At 38.8% G+C, this 7,983-nt stretch overlaps 1 pseudogene; it reads right to left on the reverse strand.

The window, feature by feature from the left end:
• Positions 1–1,824: 1,824 nt before the first annotated feature.
• On the reverse strand, positions 1,825–2,463 carry LOC106734953 (calcyclin-binding protein pseudogene; annotated as a pseudogene).
• Positions 2,464–7,983: the final 5,520 nt, after the last annotated feature.

Raw genomic sequence — 7,983 nt, forward strand, 5'->3', positions numbered from 1 at the left:
ATATATATACACACACACTACATTAACAATTAGTTTTTGGTGTTTTATAGAGACCTCTGTCTTTATAGAGCAGAATTTATGCATAGTCACATATTTTGTCTTGTGTTTTTGTTTTTTAAAAATAGTAAGATTATGTTAGATATTGTTCCACACTTTTTTTAATTAACAGATTTTGGGAACATTCACAAGTTAGAGTAAAATAGCTAATACTAACTAACATTTATTGACCACTTATCCTGTACCCAAGACCTTGTTTTATGCTCTTTATATACAAAAACTTAAACTATTAAATAACTAAATTTACTATTTAACCACATAATAATCCTTAAAAACAGTAAAGACTGTTTTTACTCCGCTTTTGGAGACAGGAAAATGAGGCCTAGAGAAGATTTTGGGATCAATTAGTTTATAAGTGGGGGAAGTTGGGGCTTGCCCTTAGATCCTGTGTTTTTAACTGTTATACTGCACCATTATTCATAAAGCAGCAATAATTGATTCAAGAGTATGTAAGGAATTTAAGGTATAGCGTGTGGCTAGGTTTTTGCTCCCTGAGCTAGGAAGAGGGTAGCTTTCTAATGGCAGATTTTTTGCCAGGAGCATCGCTGAAATCATACTCCATAATACTTAGGTATTTCAAAGGGATACATGAGGAATATTTCACCATAACTTGTATCTTCACACCGTTTTATGCAGTCCTTGCTCAACTGGGAGATATGATTTAGCGTCTGCTCCAAAGGAGTGATAGTGGAAGTACTGCTTCCAGAGTTTCCCATTCACCGAAGCAGTGGTGTGTGATGGTTCAGAACACAAGCTCTGCAGTCCAGGGTAGGGTGAGAGGTTGGGATCCAGGCCCTGCCACTTGCCAGCTCTGTGCCCTTGGGCAAACTAACCTTTCTACCTCAATTTCTTTAATTGTAAAGGGGGAAAATAGTAACAATAACATTAGCATTGTGAGGATGGCATTCCTATTATATGTAAAGCATTTAGAACAATGCCTGACCCATGTATTTATTAAGCCAGTACGCTGCTGCTGCTGCTGCTGCTGCTTACTTAAAAGCTGCTCAGTTTTTCACCTTTTATCTCTTTTTTTTAATTAAAAAATCTAACTTTATTGAATATAGGAATGAATGGATTTTCAAATTAATTATTTTAGCCTTACGGTTATTACTTTTATAAGTCCTCTGACCCATGGCAAAACTTTCTAACTGATATACACAGAAATGCTTGTCTATTCTTGTCAAGTTTCTATTTAGTTTCAGTTCTGTAGGTGCATAAACAAATATATTTAAATACACAGGATCATCTATAACTGAATTACTGGTACATGGTAATGCATTGCAGCTAGTAGTAAGAAATCAACTTCCAAGTACAAGTACAGACTTGTATTTTATGTAAAAATTCAAGTTTTATACTTTCTTATTCTTACACTAGAATTGATGTCACTAACCTAAAGGCAAACAAATACTTTTGTTTTCTATCTCTTAGCTGAACAAAAATACATAGCATTTTCATTATTTCAAATAATGCAATATAATCATTTTTTTTTTTAACAAAATCGTCAGGGTGCTAACGAAATCATCTTTGGAGGAAGTATTTAATAAGCATACTTTATTTAAATAAATTTTCCAGTAGGACATGGAGAATTCACTGTCTTTACTTACAAGGCTGTGTAAATAGTTATCTGTCAGTTTATATGAGCTGCTCACCAACATTCCCTTATTGAAAACATCAGAATTTCCACATCGCAGTTCTTGAAAGGACTTTAAGTCTTAAAATTCCGGTTCTCCTTTGGCTTGCTTCTCTCTTGATTCCACCCAGGCCTTATTAATGGTTTCGCTTCATATCATCATCTCCATCTTCATAAATTTTCTTTAGAACATTCATCAGTCCCTCACTAGGATCTGTTTCAATGTCATGTGAAGGTTTTTCTTTCTCTTTGCACTCTTTTTCAACTTGGGTCAGGTAGTCCCATCGTGTGTTTTCTGTTTTCTTTCTACATAGTATGAGAACTGTATCGGTCTCAACTTTTTTTAAACCGCCTTCAACAGAGATGGGTTTCAAAAGATTGTTCACAATCATGGAGGAACTCTTGCCATTTAGGTTCTTTACTGAAAGATCAAATGACCTCTCTGTGAAATGCACCTGCACATTCTCAGTAGGAACTTGATGAACTCCAGTTAAGGTAATGTAGATTTTCACAAACCTATCTGACTGATCCCATCCATAATTACTGATTTTCGCTGTATATCCTGTTGTAATGGGAGCAACCACAGCAGCTGGCTTTTCATTGTCAAGAAGTTCTGTTTTTTTCTGTGATTTCTGTTGCATCTTGTTCTTGATTTCTGTCTCAATTTTGGATTTTTCAGCTGTAAGGGCTTCACGTACTCTTTTCCTAGTGGCCTTTTCCAATAACACCTTTACTTTTTCTAGATCTTTCTGTAGCTCTTCCACAGTCGAAACCATGGTCTCGATGAGCACCGACCGCCCAAGACGCAGCCGCGCAGGAGAGGACACCGCCTCACCTGTTATCTCATTAAATGCCCACAACAACCCTATGAAATATATTTCCACCCCATTTTACTAGGGAGAAGATCAGCTGGCAAAGATGGTCTTGTAGGGACCAGCAGTTGGTGTAATGGCTATGTCGCTGGACTCCCATGTAGTCGACTGCAGTTCGAGTCCCAGACCCAGTGTATAAGCTCACACCGAGTGCATGTGTGTGTGTGCCCAAGATCCCGAGAGGAGAAGGGATTGCGGCGTGCGTGGCCATCCACGGGAGAGGGGGAACTGGGGGATCTCTCCCTTTCTGTCTCTCTGTCTTTGTCTTTCTGGCGAGCACATGCACCCTATAGCAAAAACCTCTCCAAAAAAAAATAAATAAATAAAAAAGGTCTTGTAGTACGAGGCTTGGTCAGGATATGACCCCTGGCCTCTGAGGCTTGTGTGGCACTGTATTTCCCAAGTATGAATCCTCCCAATACCATAAGCTTAGTAAGAATCCTATGATAGGACTGGCAGGTGGCGTGGTGGTTAAGGGTGCTGGACTCCCACATGGCTGACTGTGGTTTGAGTCCCAGACCTGGCGGCTTCCTTTCTCACTTTCCTTCTCTCTCTCTCACTCTGTCCCTCTGTAGTCAAATTGAATATAAATAAATAAGGTCAAATAATTATTAAAATAAGAATCCCATGCAGTGTTTATTATAGAAGAAAATTTTAGGGTAATACCAATTTTTTAGTTTTGACTGATCAATTATGCATTAGAATTTAATTTAGGAAAAGTTATTTCTAATTACAGCACTTAGATGAAATAATTTAGATACTAAATTTGTTAAAAGTAGATTTGCTGAGTGACTTTAGTGTGTTTCTACACTGATATGAATACCTGAAATGTTTTTGTTTAAGGACCAGAGGTGGGCTGGCTCCATGGTGCATGGTAATGTGCTGCTAAAGAGAATGTGGGTCCCACATGGTGACCACAGTTCCAATCTCTGGCTTGGTTCATCTGATATGTGTTGGTCATATGTGCAAGCACCCAAGATGTAATGGCTAGAGGAAGGGAACCAGATCCTGTGGAGGATACTCCTCTTTCTCATTGTCAAGTGTACTCACACATGCTCTATAATAGAGAAAAAAAATCTTCAAGGTGGCAGAAGCGTTGGTAATGGGATTAAAAGTTCTAGTCTCTCATAGAACAAAATTATAGTAGAAGGTGGTATTAATGTTTTAAACAATTACAATATATTTAGCTTTTGAGAATAATATCTAATCAAAGTGTGTTGATAACTGGATTCCTGTTTTGTGACTGAATTTGTAAGATAGGTCTAGTGTTGAGTTTTATTTTCTTAACTCTAAAATTTGGTAACTGAAAATTTACCAAAGGTTTTAGTTAGCTATTTGTGAAAAATCCTGTACAGTATTTAGAAGTCCACCCAGATGGAGTAATGTAGTAGAAAGCTATTGTGTTCTGATACTTGATTGAAGTTTGTTTTAGAATTCTGATTAGGTAGGCAATTGTGCCTTCTTGAGTTTACATTTCAAGTAAACTTGAAAAGAACCCTTAAAATAGTGTGCTGTGTGAAGGAAACCTTGTAATCAAGAAAGCAGTTTTTGCTGAGTCCTCTTTGAGTTTATAGATTTGTTAGGAAAGATTTGGAAGATGAAGAGAATAAGACAAATGGAAAGCAAGAGTAGTACTTTCCTCTGAAGGATTGATTCACCTGTTCTATTACTGTTTTCTTTTTTTCACCTGCCAAAATGCTTGAGTATTCATTATCTCCTCTATTCAGCTTAGTGGGAAGACATATAGGAATGTAAAGTGTGTGGTACTTGGGAATGTAACTGGGAAAAAAGAAACAAACCAGTAAGTTTAGGGAGGGCTCACAGAGCAGATTGTCCTGGTCTAGGCAGTTGGAGAAGGTTTTGTGTAGGGGATAGTGGTCTTTGAGATGTGCTCTGAGAGACATTAGTTTTGTGATAGGGGCAAGAAGAAAGTGCAGGTGGAAGCACGGAGGGTGGAGTGAGTGTGCTGTGTGTGGGACTTGGTTCGTTTTATAAACATTTACTGAGCGCCTGCTAATACTTTAGTAATGGTTGGATATAAGGGTGAACACATTCTCTATCCTCTATCAACTATTATAATATGGAATGGTTAATTGTAATACTGGATGATGTCATAGTCATAAACCTAAGCAGTTGCATTTGTAGTGTATGATATCATTTTTAGTTATATATTCAGCAGGGGATGTGTAAGTTAAGGAGACAATAAATTTTAGAAGCGACTCAGAAATTTATGTATATTTTTAAAAACTTGTAATCTATTGCTGCATAAAAATTTACTCCAACATTTAGCAGTTTAAGACAACATTTAGCAGTTTAAGACAACAGTGAGTCTAGAATCTGAGCACAACTTAGCTAGGTGCTCCTGGTTCAAGGTCTTTCACTGGGCTACAGTTGAGAGTTGCAGTTATTCTGCAACTCTGGTTTTACTGAGGTAAGACTCTCTTCATCCTCACTACTATGGCTCATGGAAGGCCTCAGGTCCAATTAACTAGACTTCAGTTCTTGCCACGTTTACCTGTCATAGGGATACTCATAACATAATAGCTTTCCCCAGAAAGAGGAATCTCGAGAGATAGTAAGAGGAAAAAACAAAAACAAAACAAAACAAAACAAAAAAACAAAAAACAAAACTCAAGTTGAAGCCACAGCCACCTTCCACCTAATTTTGGAAGTGAACTCCATTACATTTGTTGTATTCTGTTTAGAAGCTAGTTACTAAATCCAGCCCATACTCAAGGATCGGAGTAACCCAAGTGTGTGTATACCAGGCAGCAGGAAGAATGGGCGGGCAGTCTTAGAGACTGCCTGCCCCCAAACTCTATGAGTTACTGACATGTCTTGAGACCCTCTGAGTTTTTTGAGGTAAAAGGAAGAAATGAACTAGCCAAGGAACTTTTCTCATGGAAAAAAAGCAGGTGTAATTAACCAGAACTGCACATGTTTTTTTTGCCAAATGACTATAAACTTAGTTTCAATGTGGTATTAATATTTAAGAGACGTGCTTATAAATGAGGAAGGCGGTTGTTTGTGACAGGGCAGAGACAGATTTTACAGGTATGATCTTTCAGTTATTGTAGATTAGTTCCTGTAAGAATGGGATGCTCTGGGGGCCAGCCAGTGGCATGGTAGTTAAGGTACTATACTCCCACATGGCCGAACAGTGGTTTGAGTCCTGGACCTGGAGGCTTGAAAATCATGCCATGCATGTGTGTATGCATGTATGCCCAAACTCCTCGGAGGAGAATGGAGGAGAGGGGGTTGAGGTGAGCATGACCTTCCCCCTGGGGGATGACTTCTCTCTCTCTGACTCTCTCTGATTCTCATGTGTCGTCTTGCTAAAATCTGAAAGAATAAAAATCTGTGCTGTGAACGGAATCATTAAAGGTGGATTACAGAGCTGTTTACTCTGCCCACTTCTCTCCACTTCTCTTCAATACCGTGCTGGAAGTCCCAGCCAATGCAATCAGACAAGAGAATGAAATAAAAGGCATTCAGATAAGGAAAGACGAGATGAAATTATCTCCATTTGCAGATGACATGATTGTATACATAGAAGGCTCAAATTATTTACGAAAAAAAAAAAACTTCTTGAAGTAATAAATGAATACAGTAAAGTGGCAGGATGTAAAATCAACCTACAAAAATCTGTAGCATTTCTCCATACAAACAACAAGCAGACAGAGGCAGAACTGAAGAAAGTAATCCCATTTATTATAACCACAAAAAGTATAAGATAACTAGGAATAAATCTAACCAAGGAAGTAAAAAGCTTCTACAAGGAAAACTGTGAACATTTTACTAAAGAAATTGAAAATGACACAAAAAAGTGGAAGGACATCCCATGTTCCTGGATTGGGAGAATTGATATAATCAAAATGGCAGTTCTTCCCAAATTAATGTACATATTTAATACAATCCCTATAAAATTACAGAAGACATTCTTCACAGATCTAGAAAAGACAATCAGAATTTGTCTGGAATCACAAAAAAACCCTGTCTTGATAAAGCAATCCTATGCAAGAAGAGTGTAGTGGGCAGCATCTCACTTCCTGACCGAACATATGTTATAAAGCTGGGATAATCAAAACACCAAGGTATTGCACAAAATCAGATATGTGGAGCAGTGGAACACACTAGAGACCTCAGAACTAAACCCCAATACATACATCCAATTGATCTTTGACAGAGGGTACCAGTCAATCCAGTGGAAAAAAGAAAACCTCTTTAGCAAATGGTGCTGGAAAAACTGGGTATCCACCTACAGAAAGATGAATCTGAACCCCTCTATCTTGCACCACTAACAAAAATCAACTCAAAGTGGATCAAACACCTAAGCCTAAGAGCTCAAACTATAAAACTACTGGTGGAAGACACTGGAGAACTTCCGGGAGACATTAGGGTAGGGAAACATTGCTTTTTTTTTTTTTTTTTCTTTTTTGGAGAGGTTTTTGCTATAGGGCATGTGTGCTCGCCACAAAGACAGAGAGAGACAGACAGAAAGCGAGAAAGCACCCCCCCCAGGGGGGATGGCCATGCCACAATCCCTTCTCCTCCATTCTCCTGTTGGGATCTTGGGCATACACACACACACACACACACACCCGGTGTGAGTTTAAGCCACCAGGTCTGGGACTCGAAACATGGCTGACTACAGGAGAGTCCAGCAACATAGCCATTATGCCAACTGCTGGTCCTGGGAAAGACTTCTTAAATAAGACCCCCAAAGCACAGGCAGTAATCCCCAAAATAAACAAATGGAATTACATTAGATTAACTTTCTGCACAGCAAAAGACATTAGTAATTAGTCTGAATCAACAACCGTCAGAATGGGAGAATAATTTTTGTAAACTATACCCCAAATAAAGTACTGATAACTAGAAGACACAGGGAAATCAACTGGCTTACCTGGAAAAAAAAATAATTAACCCAATTTAAATATGAGAAAATGAGCTGAATAAACAACTGTGTAAGGAAGACATATGAACAGTCAAAAAGCATATGAAAAAATGCTTAACATCCTTCATCATAAGGGAGATTCAGATCAAAACCACAATGAGATACTCCCTAACCCCTGTCAGAATGGTGAAGGTTGGGAACCAGCAGTTAGCGTAATGGCTATGTCACTGGACTCCCACATAGTCAACTGCGGTTCGCGTCCCGGACCCAGTGGCTTAAAACCCATGCCGGGCGCGTGTGCGTGCATGCCCAGGATCCCGAGAGGAGAATAGAGGAGAAGGGATTGTGGCGTGACCATCCCCCCTGGGGGATGATTTCTCGCTTTCTGTCTCTATGTCTCTCTCTGTCTGTATGGCGAGCGCACACGCCCTATAGTGAGAAACCTCTCAAAAAAAAAAAAATGGTGAAGGTTAACAAATAATAATAATAATAAGTGCTAGTGGGGATGTGGTGAAAGGGGAACTATG

Source organism: Tupaia chinensis, unplaced genomic scaffold (assembly GCF_000334495.1).
Source record: "Tupaia chinensis unplaced genomic scaffold, TupChi_1.0 Scaffold000263_1, whole genome shotgun sequence".
NCBI classification, from domain to species: Eukaryota; Metazoa; Chordata; class Mammalia; order Scandentia; family Tupaiidae; genus Tupaia; species Tupaia belangeri.